Source organism: Topomyia yanbarensis, chromosome 2 (assembly GCF_030247195.1).
Source record: "Topomyia yanbarensis strain Yona2022 chromosome 2, ASM3024719v1, whole genome shotgun sequence".
Classification (NCBI taxonomy): domain Eukaryota; kingdom Metazoa; phylum Arthropoda; class Insecta; order Diptera; family Culicidae; genus Topomyia; species Topomyia yanbarensis.
In genome coordinates, this window is record NC_080671.1 from 38,160,549 (window position 1) to 38,175,697 (window position 15,149).

The window sequence follows — 15,149 nt, forward strand, 5'->3', positions numbered from 1 at the left end:
CGCTTTATACTCATTTGAAAGCTTTTAATTTTCTCTTTAAAATAAGCCTATTGTACTTTTGCGAAAATTTGCGATAAGCAGTCAAAATTTAAAAAACTGCGAATGGAGACGCATGGTTATTACTGATGTTTAAGGAGGGAGTAAAGGTTTCAGCGTGAAAAAAAACCTTTTTTTGTGAATTTTTTTAGAATTTTTCGTGAAGCAAATTTATCAAAACCTTTGTATATTATAATGTATCATTTAAATGCTGTAATTTTTTTATGCAAAAATATCGACAAACGACTCGGTGACGAAGCTTTTTGTACAAAGTCTCTGAAAAAACCATGATTTGCGGTTATAAATTATAAAAATAAACATAATTATAAAAGACAAATAGTAGTAGTAAAGTTAATTTCTATTTTCATAACCAAAACAGGAATTTAGCATACAAACTTTTTTTTTAATTTTTTGAACCTTTGCAACAAAACAACAAAATAATTATTTTGAGCCACCCTAATGTATAATGAAGGTTTTTTTAAGTAATAATATCAAAAACAATTTGTCACAAATTTTTTTTAACAATTTCGATAAAATATATATTTTTAAGACACCCTAATGAATAGTAAATGTTTATTTTTATTATGTTTTAATATCAAAAACGAACTCAGCGTACCAAAATTACATATAATCGTCCTATTAGAACCGATACGGCAAAGATTTGACTTTAGTCCACCATTTGTTTTAAGTCGTGCCACTGTGCAAACCCTGCTTTTTTACATATTTTGTTTTACACTCAGGTTTTTTTACGCGGGGAATATAGGCCGCGTAAATGAAAACCGCGAAAATTTCAAATAGTAAATTTTAAAATCCGCGTAAATGAAAAACGCGTAAATTTCAAAATCCGCGTAAATGAAAACCGCGTAAATTTCAAAATCCGCGTAAATGAAAACCGCGTAAAATTCAAAATTCGTGTAAATGAAAACCGCGTAAATTTCAAAACCCGCGTAAATGAAAACCGCGTAAATTTCAAAATCCTACGCGGATTTTGAAATTTACGTGAAAATCGCGTGAATTTCAAAAACCGCGTGAATTACAAAAATACGCGTAAATGACACCGCGTAAATTAAAAAATCCACGTAAATGCAAACAGCGTAAATTCAAAAATCTGCGTAAAAAATACAGCGCAAAAAAACCGCGTAAAAAATCTGAGATGATCGATGTGCGCGATTAGTTGTTTTTTTTAATTCGTTTATTTGACATGGCTCGTTGCGTAAGCTTAAAGGAGCCGTGGGTCTTTTTTTACATATTTACAGAAAAATAAATATTAAAAATCATATTTTAATGTGTTTCCTTTGAATCCTTCGCACGTAATTTACCTTTGCAAGCGGAGATTCTTTTCTTAAGCGGTGGAGCGTTGTCGACGTCGCCAGACAACGCCTGGGGGTCATTCAATCTACGCTTTCGTCCATAGTTTCATCGCTGCTGTTGTCTTGAAGGTTGCGGTCGATAGTTTTGTTGTACTTCGTTTTGCTGGTTACGGTCGTGAAGCTTTCCTCCTTGTTGTCTGTATTTTGTTTGGTGGTGATGTTTGTTGCTATCGGAGTACTAGGTGTAGTCGTTGTTGATTCTATATTCGTTTGTTTTGTTTGTCTAACCATCGCTACTTGTTGGACATTTGTTTGTGCTTTAGTTGTTGGCGTTGAAGTTGAGATGGTTTTATTGGTTGTAAGTGATTTTTTTTGTAGGGGTTTCCACGCACGGTTGTCCATAATGTGCAGACTTTCCACAGAACTGACACGTGGCGGTTTGTTGGTCATATGTGCACAGTGTGGTCTGTGCATAGAGGGTGCCTGGTTCCAGGGTCACAAATGATGGTATAGGGCGTTTTAGCCGCATTCTGACGACCCGAACGCCATTGGAAATGCCAGGGAAGTAATTTCGGGAAGTAGCAAACGTTCCACTTTCCGCACGGGCGGGCGAAATCTACATGTTTTGAAGTCAATGGCCGCTGTTAAACAGCGCCTCAAGGTGAACTCATCGTACACAGGCTGAGACATCTCGACCAACAAAATGCATACAATACTCACAACAATAACGGTGCTTTCTTCGTATAGGGTTTCTATAGCTTAGCGTGCTCGAACCGAACGCGACAGGGAGCTGCTTTAGACGTGACCAGCGTCGTTGGTGGCTAGAAACAGACTAATTACTTTTTTATAATTTGATCTTCTTTACCGACGAATCACATTAGCACATTGCGAGAAAAACGATTTTAAGAGTTTGAGATTGAATATCTCGAAACTTATAAATTATATAAACAATTCAAAGAAGACAATTGATGCTCCTATCTATTCTGTATTGATCTCTCAAATATTACGAAGATCGGTTGACTATGTTGCGAGCCTTTATTAAAAATGTAAATAAAAGTCGCACTCACACGTGTCATAGACGTGTATTGGTGACAAAATTTGTATGACGTGTTATAATCGTGCATGGAAAATTTTCCATAGAAAAAAATCATCAATTATTTACTTCATATCTTTGGCTTCATTTGGTGTATAAACAATCGGTGGGATGCATTTTAAAGGAAATAAGTCAGGGAATCTAGAAAAATAGTTATTTTTGATTACAGTGTTGCCAAATATGCTAAATTTCTAGTTTAAAGCTTAAATTGCATTTTTCTCACTATTCGTGTAATTTTATTTTGAAAATGATTATGCCACTGTGTTTCTCAGATAGTTTTGCACGAAAAAACATCTTATACATCAAGATAACTTGAACCAACCTCCAGGCACAGTTTCTTTCTCTTCGTTTCTCGCAATATCTCAGTAATCAAGAAGAATGTCAAAATTCTAAAAACGCCACATTGTAGAGATTTTTTGGACAAGTAATGTGGCATATCTAACTCAGTTTACCCCAAAAATGGCGCTTGTCATAAGATAGCCCAACAGCGACGATATAGTGTTCCGGAATTGCGTACTAGTTATGGATATCGTAAATAATCTGAGATTGTTTCGCATATCCAATCGTAAATATATTATCTAAAATCGCTTTCATACTAGAAATTATCGCGCTCAACGTATATATTGTTGTTAGAAATCGTCAATAGCTTTGTACGTATATCGCCTCCAGTTTGGTACGAATATGCCGATTTTGCGCTTTTGGCTGACTGGGAATGGACTGGACTTTTTTTAACTTTTTTCGGAACACAGTTAAATCTAATGGTGATTAGCTCCTCAAACAATATCCCAAATATGAGCTTTTTATTTTTCCTATAGCTCCAATCACTCACAAAAGTTTCTTTGGTGGAATATATGGTAATATGGAAATAAATATTCAAAATTCAATAAAAGCGCCCACAGTTACTCTTCATACCTCAAAACATCAGGTAGTGTAGCTTTTTCTTAATAACGAACAATAATGTTGAAAGTTGCGTTATGATTGAAGATTAAAAGATTTTTTGAAAATGTTCTATTCTCAGCATGTGCGAGAAAGAGAGACTGCATATAAAATTTTATTGAAACATCCTTTTACCACAAATAGGGCTTCCACCTCTGGTGAATCTTTTACCCTGAGATTTTTACTGACCTGCGATAGGCTTCAAGAGAAACATGAGAAAACGCTGAAATGCGACAGAAATTTTATCAAAATCGATCGCTGGCTATTTTAGAGTACATTAATCGATTTTTAATACCTACTGCGTTGAAAAGAAACAATTTGTTGCAACACACCTTTCATGGACGCCCCTTACATACTGCTGTGATTTCGGTTCTACCGTCGTTATCATATGCGAACACAAAGTATGCGTGTATGTGCTATAAATTTACCATTATTATATTAGGGATTAAATGTAAATGTTTCTTAAGATAAAAAATAAAAATCCTCAGTGCTAGTCAACCCTCCGCCTTGAGCGGATGGTCCGTCGTAATTATATTAAATAAAATAAATTTGTAAAATGTATTTTATATTTTATTTACGCATTTCCTTGTCCTTCAAAAAAGCACAACGTAGGGCCTAATCGCTGGCACAATCACAATTTTAAACCCTTTTAATCCCTTTGTAACTAATCAGGTTATCAAATTAGCACTGCTTAGAAACATATCCAATTTACTCATATTCATCGTTGTGTTGGCAAAGCATAAGTACCACTTGTCTGTACAGTTCACGTTAAACCATAAATTGTGTAGAGTTTTACTTCTCCGGCTAACTGCAAAGTATTCAAAAGCACCAGCCACTCTCGCTGTGGAGGATAAGCCGAACGAGCATTGTTCTCCGCCAGAGCTAACAGGAATAGAAGAGTGGCATAGTGTGCGAAGCACACTGTGGTGTATTCCGCGGATTTTTTTTTGCGGGGCTTAATAAATCTGGTTATTCGTCACCACAGTCGCTAGGAAAGTTCCAACAAAGGTGCATAGCTCTCCTCTTTGTCAAACAGCCAACATGAATATCGCAAAAGCTGATTTGAAATGCAGTACCATAAAAGTAAAAATTATCCGTCGTCTCACTAGACCCGGAGAAATTCATGTGAAACCCGGAGACCGCTTTCAAAAACCGGAGTCCTTGGGTCAACCCCGGAGGGGCTGCAACAAAGTCGGATCAGTTAGCTATTTTCTGACATGTTGATTCTTTAATCTACAGCTATACATCTAAGGATTTTTGGATACATAAGATGATGCTGGCATTTTTAACCAAATTTATTGTTGCCATTGCCGATATTTCATATATTTTATTCTATTTTCTATTCTATCTAACCCTTACACAGCCAGTATTGAAAAGCATCCTGGAATTGATTCTGTAGTGTTTTTCTTGTCAATATTAATATTTGAATCATATTTTGATATGTCGCAAATATTAAAACGGCCAGGCCTACTGTGCAGAGTTGGGTTTGAAAATGTTTCAAAATTAGACGGCAATTAAATTATTCATTTAATGAATAATTTAATTAACGAATTGTTTTGTATCTCAAAGGAGGAAGAAACGAGGACAACCATACCGACCGTTTCAGTTTGAAAGGGATATAATAAATCGTTAGGAGTGACTTGGCTAAGAAGGTTCATGTCACTCCTTTGGTCGTTTGGGATGAGACAGAGGTATTTACAACTTGCCCTGGCTATGAAAACTAGGTTAAAGCGCCTTTACTCGCTCTTGCCGATATTTCATATAGTTTTACATATAAACTCAAACCATTTTCTTAGGTAGGTCCCCTACACATTCCATCGATTATAAACAGAGTAAATATTGAAATAATGCGAAACCCTCAGACTTATTACTCTACACATCCTTGCCTTCGGCTGAGAAAAGTGAAGAGATGAATCCGCGGGGCAAGATTTCTCCGGTGGTGTTTAGTGCTGTTCAGGGAGAACTTCGATATTGGCAAATAGAGCATGATTAAAAGCCGGAAAAATTTGGGTTATAATGGATTGAGTTTTGATGATATTGTTAAGATAATGCCCATACTTTTTCGCTCATCCTACTTATTGTAGTAGCTTCAAATATAATTGAAAATGCGTGTGAATTGAAAAAGAAACAAAATAAGTATAAAATTTTACCGTACTTTATGACAGCTGCAAAGATTGTCTATTATATTTTATTATGATTAAAGCACATGAACACACTACGCCAAAACATGGGGATGTAGCTCAGATGGTAGAGCGCTCGCTTAGCATGTGAGAGGTACGGGGATCGATGCCCCGCATCTCCAAGTTCATTTTTTATACACTTTCTCGTTTGAGAAATTATATGTCATCAAGTAAATCTACTATCCAACAACATGGTTTGTAGAAGGGTAACCGACGAAACTTGTAGAATGTAAATGTTTATACTGGTTCTAAAGTAACGCTCCAATTAGACGACAGATGGTTCACACAGGGATTTCAACTAGACTCTGAGTCCTTGTTCAAACGAGTAAGCTGTTGCTGCTAGCTGACCCCCAGCATGTAATTTGCAATCTGATATCCCCCTACTTGAACCAACTGTGTGTACGATGAAACCTATACAATATATAATTCATGGTCGCTGCTACCACACACTCTCAGACAATGAACACAATTATGTAATTATATTGAGCAATAAATTAAGCGTGGAATAAAATATGATTTTTTGCATCGCTTATGGCAATAATAATCGTTTTAATTCTCTTTGCATTGGTTCACAAGTTATGCTATTTTTCACCATCCGGACAGTAAATACAAAAAAAACAACGAAACAATTTCCGCTACCCCGTGTCCTCTCACATAAGTACCGTTCATTATCATCGCGCACAGACGTGGGTACTATGTATTCAAACTTAATGTGCATTCATTTGTTGTGTGTTTTAATTGCAACTGCACTAATTACAACCCCCTTGTTTCCCTAAACTGATGACCGCCATGATGGTAGCGGCGTAGGCGTCAGCAGCAGCAGCACGATGGTAACCGAATGAGTCGTTACGCGAGAAATTAATCTGTTTCAAATCCAATTTTGTATACTGTTTCAGAGTAAACTTGGGGCGTGGGTTGCAGAACGTATTGATCGAGTTGTAAAATTGGGAAATGCGAAATGAGTGCTTTTGCGGATTTTCGTTTTATACGCACGTGAAATGCAACTGAGCTAAATACTTATGAAATTAAGTTTTGTTATGCGAGCAGGTCGCCACGTGCTGTGTGTATGCGTGAAGGCAAGTGGTTGTTTTGGGATAGCTGCACGATGGTAGCAAGACAAATAATTTCAAGAGCGCAAAAACATTTTTTGGTCTCTCGAGCTAGATTTAGTTATTATTACATTTTTTATATTAGTTCGAGTCGATTTATTTTCTCACGATCGGTAATATCGATCCTACTCATTTTTAAAACAGTTAGTGATAACGATTTCTTCACATTGAAAGGTTTGAAATCATAGATTAAAATACTCATTTCCAGAGCATTCTAAACAGCAGAAAATCATAAATTCATCAAGTTTCACTATTCCATTCATCGGTGTTGTGGCTAGCGATGATCAAAGACACTTTTCATCTGCTGGCAAAAAGCAACTGTCCCTCTGTTTCCAGCATCCTTTGCTGAAAACACATTCCAAAGTTCAAGGCCGGATCTCATTGGCATGCAACTCGTTTCGATTAGCTTTGGCCTCACAGTGCATTGTAAAGACATGTGCGGAGCCTTGGAATTTCAGTTTCATCTCCATTAAGCTGGAAAATTGTACATTTTCCCCCAAGGAAAGGGCGAGAAACACACCAAACATGGCATGTAAGATGGAAACTGTGTAGGTACTGAGCACCAACAAACAGGCAAAAGCTGAGTGTGGCCGGCTCTCACTTCACTGGCATCATGTTCGCGTGAGGCACAGCCAGTGTGTCAAGCTCAATAACGCCATCAGCTGAGATTATGAAAAATGAATGTAGCCGAAGCTTTTGTGCCATTTTGTCCGGTTTAGTGAGCGAGGTACTGCATCTGACAGCGCTAGAGACATGGTGACGTCGTAACAAGTCCGAAGGTTATTTTTCCACACTAAGGAAAATTAATACACGTCATGTGTTTTTGGGAGAATTCCCACGTACAACATCCATCATGTTAAAGTCAGATCCACATTGCTGCGATTAAGTTATGAAATCAAATTCTCCCGTTCATATCGCAGTAGCTAACGATAACGATGCAGAAGCTGATAACCCATGTAACATAAAGAAGACTCAGAGGACCACATTTCCAAGAAGATGACGCGAGATGCTGCTTTATAAGCTCGTATTCAATTTCAACACACAGATAGTTTGTGAATAGGAGAAAAATCTTTTTTTTTGTCGCCCATCGTCTGTGTAAATGTCATGATTCCGTTCGGATCTCGGGTGTCTTGCGACAAAAAAAACCCTTACAGTAAAAACTCTCATTTTTCATTAGCATATTTGAAACTGTCCAGCATACCCCGCAAAGAAGCGGCTGTCATCGAGTCTGACAACAACGGAAAATGAATCAAAGTACAGCATAAATATTCATTCGAAGCTCCTTTGAATGAGATAACCGAGGAGACAGGGAAAAAAAATGAAAATTTTCATAAACTGGCCGTCGCAGAACGATTTAGCGCATCAACAAACTTTGAATGCTTTCCGCTTTTCAACGGATGCTGCGACTGCTGAAGATGATGATAGAGAAGATTCTGTTAGCCGTAAATAAGCCTTGGCGGGGCTGTATCGTACTATGAATGTGAACTTCTTTCCCATTTTGCAAAACCAATGTCGAGCGGGGTTTCCTCCTCTTGTCGAGTGGGATCTCGACCTTATGCTGTTGAATAGTGAAAAGAATATGAAAATTAATTCGTGTCCCCGGTCTCTCGTTTCCGCAACCGATCCATCCCGAATGATTGTAGAGTTTATTTTGTATACCGATGAAGGTCTGCTTAGAGCAATTTCTGTTGACATTGAGTTGTTCTGTTTTGCTTGGTCAAAGATTTAATTGCTTTACTTTGTCGTCTTTCTGAATATCCATGGGACAATCAGATGTTCCATTAAAATTGGAGAGAAAATGACCATGTAATCACCTCTTTTTATTTCGTGAATTATTTTTTTTCTAATTCAGTTACTTGTTTGAGACGCTTTACAATTTACAGACGTTATCTTAGTACCCATAGGACTTTCTAATTAGGCGAATTTGGGAGGACAGTACGGATTTTTGGTCGTGTCTCCGAAAAACATACTTGTATGGATTTATCCGGAATTTGCACGGAATTTTCAACCTCAGTGAAAGTGGAAGTACTCCCGGGACAACAAAAAATCTCCCACAAATGACAGACTAAGTAACGTTGCAAACTAGTTCCCCATGTTCCAAAAATGCAATTTTGATAGCAAAAGGAAACCAGTGAATGAGAGTACTAAAAAATCGATTTTTGTATATATTCTTATGAGCTTTGTGACTAAGGGTCGATTTCTTCACCCTCGCTAAACTTTTAAACTAAGTTTACCAGTACGTTTAAACCTGGCTTAAGCGTTGAGCAAAGAAGGTGAAGAAATCGACCCTAAGTAAACTTTACAATTTTTTATAATATAAATAAAAAATGTACTTTTATGTGTCTCGACTAGTTATTTAAACCGTTCTTCCGAATTGGGTCGCACTTTTAAATTCAGTGTCTACCAGCCAAGTCGTTCTATCTAAGTCGAAACACAATTAATTTCCCTTATGAAAAATATAAAGCTCGATGTACATATTAGGTCCATCTCAATTCGCCTCCTATGAAGGTATCTCAAAATGATCCAGATTATACATTTTCTATTTTTAATCTTTTTCGGGACCAAATTATTACCGCTGCAGTTTGACTTATTCTGTAGTACTGAAACATAATACAATTAAAATCTGCAGTGGATTCTGGAACTCTCAAAATTTCCATTTACATAGATATATTGGGTTTTCCTTTAATTTTAGTTTATAAAATTATGGCATAAAAGAAATTGTGTTATATATCAGGCTCGTTTGTATCAACGGGAGACACAGGTTATAATATTCCGATCAAGAAACCGTTCATATTTACTGCTGTAAATATTGTACTATTTAAATTATTGGGATGATTTTTTTTCGTGGCTTCTGGAAAATTACAGAACAACACAAATTACCCGGAAATCTCATTCCAGAATACACGTAAATATACGAATAGCCGTAAATATGCGAATAACCACGGTTAAAAAAATCGAATTTATACAAGCGAAGTTACATACACGCGACAAACACGTTAACATACAAACGCTTGAGCCCTTATCGATCATTCACGCATACCTACGCTTACGATCTTGCAAACAGGATAACACGCCGGTGACTAAGTGAACGTTTTAGCACTAATAAATTTACAAACGCGGTCTCAAGAATGACCCTACAAACGCTCGTGTTCGCGCAATCATGAATTGGTTACGTCCGGAAGTTCTTCCTCTCGGCCCTAGCAACTTTCATTTGGATCAATCAGAAAAAAATGACGCTCATATCCCTAGACAAGACGTTCCATAGTGATATAACTTCTCACTTCTCTTCATGGTCCGTGCGATCATCCAAGAGCACACGCGAATATGCGAATGGACACCCGGTTTTAGAATCGAATTTATACATGCGAAATGACACGCTAGCACACACGACATTTAAATGTTGACGCGACATACAAACATCCACCCGACAAAATAAACGCCCACGCGGTCGAACACGATAACATACAAACGCCCGAGACCTTCGCGATGGTACACAAAGACGAACATACAATCGCGATCATGCTCACACAATTACGCCCAAGGTTTCGCAAACACAAAAATGCCCCTATGATTTAGTGAACCCTCAGCACTTCCAATCCGATTAACGCGGTTTCAAGCTCACACAAATAAACGCTCATTCCCACGCGATCTTAAAGTCCATACGCCCGCACAACTGAACCGTATACTCGCTATCACAATCAGAATCATGGCCCGCTGCAATTGGACTTAAGCAGTGTTTTAGTGGGTGACATTTCCCGTCTCGTCTGCAATTGTAATAAGTGACCTGATGGGAAGCCTTTCCGTGAACCCAGCTCTACAGCTCCAGTAAGACAACTGTCGAAAAATAGATAAAATACGGCTGGTCATGTGGTACGAATGTCGGAAGAAAGAATTGGGAAAACAAAATTCAGCAGGGAGCCAGAAAGAGGACGCCTACTTCATGGAAGACCACGAACACGTTGGCTATACGCAGTGTAAGAAGACCTGAGATCCCTGAACGTGCGGGGGAACTGGAAGAATACCTCCCAAGACCGACAAAGAGTGAGCTCTACGATACGCCCGCCACTGGCGAGATGACGCTGTAGCCAACAAGGTATCAGGGTATCAAGGTAGGACAGCATAAAAGATACGTCCAAAACACGAGCATAATATTTTTCGATGAATGACTTCGATTCCGGCAAATATCTACTGATATAAGCACTCTAGTCTTGTTTGGACAAATCAAGTGCACGATATACACCCTTCTCAGAAATGGCTACCCACACCAACACCTTCGACGCAAATTTCGTTTAGCCGGCATATTTTACATCAGCTCGTGTTGTTTCAATATTATCAGTTTAATGGCTATCGTTTCCATTTAACTCATAGTGCGAAAATGTAATGTAAAGCACAATTCATCATTCAAAATTATAAATTTTCCATCCGCAGTGTTTACGGTGAAGTGTTCATCAGCAAATTGGTACTTTTTCGAGTTATTTCGCTGACTACACTACACTCGGGCGTAGGTATGTGTGGATGATTGCAAGTGCATTCTCGTGTTCGGGTTCGTGTTATCGCGAAGGCCATGAACGTTTGTATGTTTGGGACAGGAGAGATTGGGAGTGTATATGAGAGAATATGCAATTGATTGGGTTAGTGAGTGTTAGTATGAATTTTATTTAAGACATAGTAATAGAAGAGAACATATCATGCCGAACAAAGAAAAAAGATGCAATGAAATTGATTAGAAGTGTATACATCGATAGATATAGTTTTTGGTATACATGAGTAGTGGAAAAGCGAACTAATAAAAGTAGGTAAAACAAAAACAGACTAATGGAGTAGAAGAAAAGAACACATGCAATCAAACTACTTGAACTTATCTAAATGCCAGAAAGTGATGTTTGTTTACCATTAAAGATAATTGCATTATGTTAGAATTTTATCATGCTATGCTGACCGGGAATGGATGATTCAGGTGCGTCGGTAAATTGATTGTAACTTAATTTATACAATCCGATCTTTCTGAATGAATCGAATCGAATGCACAGACTGAACACCGGAAGAAATATCCACTATTCTATCATATACGCCAGTTCTGCATCCATTTCCTGACCTGAAGATTCACTAACACTCATCTTATTTTCACTATTTTGCAAAGAAAATTTAGGAAAATGTTGTTCAAATGTTGAATTATTGTATGGAATTAGACTGAATACACTGACTACCTCTCTCCACCCCCTAATGATTTTGTGCTTACTTAAGCTTCCGTTACTCGCAATAGTACACTGAGTGCACGCCGCTCTGAAAATCTAGCGAAATCGACTTAGAGCACTATTGGCGCAACTTCCGGAGCGTTATGTAAATCCCCTTTGAGTAGCATACTACATCTGTAACGTGTGAAGATCACCGGACATCCCTAATGTTCGTACCATTTTCGTGAAGTTAACAAAATCAAACAATATAAATATTACTTCCAAACTTACGTACAATTGAGGACACAGGTACGTACTAACGAGAGTATGTGCTATCGAACCACACCCATTCTAGTTATTTCAATGCAAAAAATATGGTAGAAAAAAGCATAAACCATGCCTGCCCCATCCAGAAAGTATGTAAAGGATGCAAACAAAAAAACTCCTCCCGCCGACCATCGCTGTGTATGGTAACACAACCGTTTATGCACTCCTCTGTATGAATGTATTTAACCAACTACCTAGCCGTTCATAATTGCCTACGCCACTGCCGAGAATCCGCTACCGGGAAATGAGCTGCGAATTCTGGAAACTCTTAAATTTTGATAATCTCATTAAAAGTTTTGGGCCCATATCGCCGTGCGAGTCAGGCTTTGCTAGCTGGCAAAACACGAAAAAAAAACACGAAGTATGCGGCAAACAGTGCATAATGAGCGCAGTGAGCATCATCATCGGTGCGACCTGTGTGCCCGAGTAAAACTCAATGAAAGTTTGAACCTCTCTGGACTGGACGTAACCTGGCTGTTCATTGGCATGAACTATACTGCCCATGATCGCATATCAGTCCCATAAAGATAGGAAATCCTATAGAAAACGGGACAACTATGCGATCATGGGTAGTATATGACCAGATGAGAAAAGTATTTTTAGAGTTCAGGCAAGACATAATCGACCAGCTTAGGGTGTCGGGCAAAAACTCATGCTTGCACTAATATTTTCCTCGTTTATTGGTATGTATTGGTTCGAAAGCAATAAAAAAAGTTTTCATATTTTCAATGAATGCAATTGTTCTCATGGTGTAACGTTAAGCTTTTGTGTTGTAAAATAGTTTGAGCAGGAATTCCAGTTTTGACCATATTGCTAGTAATAAAGGAACCGAATCATAATTGAAAGCTGACCGGAAAATACCGTCAACTATCAAATTAGGAATGTGGGACAACTTACTAACGGATTCGATATTCCGGGTAACTACTGTTCAAACCGGCAGAAGGGAACGTTGGTTAACTTTTCGCATTAATGTTCAGCGAAAATGTAAATAGATGTTGAATCCCAACGCAGCCGCCTAAAAGCAGATAGGGAAGGCGAAAACCGTTTATAGTTTCCCCTTGTTAAGGAATCCCTTTTCAAACCGAAAAAATACGTACACATCAGGGATGCATTTTGCTTCTAAATATGAATGAGAACGTATGACTGCATATGTGCATATCTAGAAGCAACTATCCGGAGTATCGTATACCAAGCTAACTTTTCGGTGACATTTTTTGTCCTATCCGCTACTAAACCGTTTGCTAGATATTTCTATAGTCAGCGTTACGCTTGTTGTATATAATTTTTTTGTCCCGATCTCTTCGGTCCCGGTTGTAACAGATTGAAAAATATTCCTATTTTTTGTCCGCAAATAATCGCTAGCACGTTTTTTGAATAAGCAAAGCGCTGCTGTTTTTACGTGAATTTTTTGAGTCATCAACCAACGGGCAACGGTTTTGTGGAACTTTGAAAGTAAAGAAATAATTTATATGATTTTAGCTCTAAAATACGCATATTTCGGTTCTTGTTTCATCAACATTGATCGAAGCAAATTAATTCATAGTCTGATTTCTAGAAGAAATTTTTTCTGAAGAATTGTGATTTCAATATTCTTTTTTTATCTTATGAATATCTTCAAAAAGACAACAAAGGAAAAACATGATAGAACCAAATAGTAACATATAGCAGCAGTTTGTAAAACCCTAAGAAATTTAAACACAAGCTCTTTCGGTTGAGTTGAAAACATTTTTGTTTTCATCGCCCATAACTAATTCAACCCGTATCCCATCCCGATAGTCTATCAAGACCTATTTGAAAAACTTGAATAATATATTAGTTGTCCCTTTTCCGACCTCCATAGCCTCTTCTCTCAAAACAGTTCTTTCAATTCGAACCAGCTTACCAACCTTAAATAGTTGGAGAAGTGGATACAAGATTGAATTCTATATATATGTATGCAGGGAATTTCTTCCTTGGGTTGGCACATTTCTCGCAAAAACCAAAACAACAACAACGTATTAATAACTCCCCCGGAACACTCTTTCCGTGAACTATATTCCGAGTGTATGATGGGCATGCTGGTTACCTCTTCAGCAATAAAGATGCATAAAACTGGTCTAGGAGAAACCATACAGTAATGAAACATACTCCCGCAAATTAATTCCAAGGCGGCTCCCTTTCTGGGCGGTAAGAAAGCGGGTGAAGGAAGGGTGTCCGAAGAAACCATATGAAGACACGGTTCCCCGGTTTGCATTCCCATAATGAATACCGATGGCAAAAATGAGATATGATGGGAGTGTTGGGTGTTGGGAATTGTGTAACATGGCATGCACTCTAGCTCGGAATGGTCAATGTTTAAATATAGGATCATCATGCTGCAGGCCGGTTTTGTATTGACATTGCAGTACAAAAAATACTAATAGATGGCATTACTGAAATATAGAAATAGGTGTAAATATGACTTTCATATCACATAGGTAATTTTAAGGCGATATAATCTGCAAGTAATGAATGGATTCATGTGTTTTATTGTTCATTTATCTCAATCGAATACTGTATTTTATGTTCTACAGTATTATAGACGAGTACACGGAAAAAATGGTTCACAAAATCGTGGAAAAATGCCATGAATTCTGGAACAAACATGTTACGTGACAAAAATAGATATTTGTTTTTGTTTTGTGATCTTCAGTTTACGATTCCAATATGTCATTAACAAATCGATATCCGTGGTCGTGAAATAGTTCACAAAATCATAAAATATTATTAATGTATTCGTGAAATTGTTTACGATTCCTAGTATTCATCACGACTATGGTCAGTTCACAATTTCATGAAATTTCGTTAATTTGGTTGTGAGCTGGTTGATGATTCTTAGTATAGTGCAAATGAAATAGTTCACAAAGTCATAAGATGTTATTCGTGTATTTGTGAACTGGTTCATGATTTCTTGTATAATAATCACGACTGGTCATGAATGTCCATGAAATGGTTCACAAAATCAT

General features: G+C 37.6%; 1 protein-coding gene and 1 non-coding gene across 4 annotated transcripts in view; one reads left to right on the forward strand and one right to left on the reverse strand.

Annotated features, from left to right (window-relative positions):
• Positions 1 to 15,149, reverse strand: part of LOC131683067 (disintegrin and metalloproteinase domain-containing protein 10-like) — a 229,601-nt gene that overhangs the window by 26,487 nt on the left and 187,965 nt on the right. The window lies entirely within an intron of this gene.
• On the forward strand, positions 5,605 to 5,677 carry Trnaa-agc (transfer RNA alanine (anticodon AGC)). Its single transcript has one exon. It is a non-coding gene; the product is annotated as a tRNA-Ala (tRNA).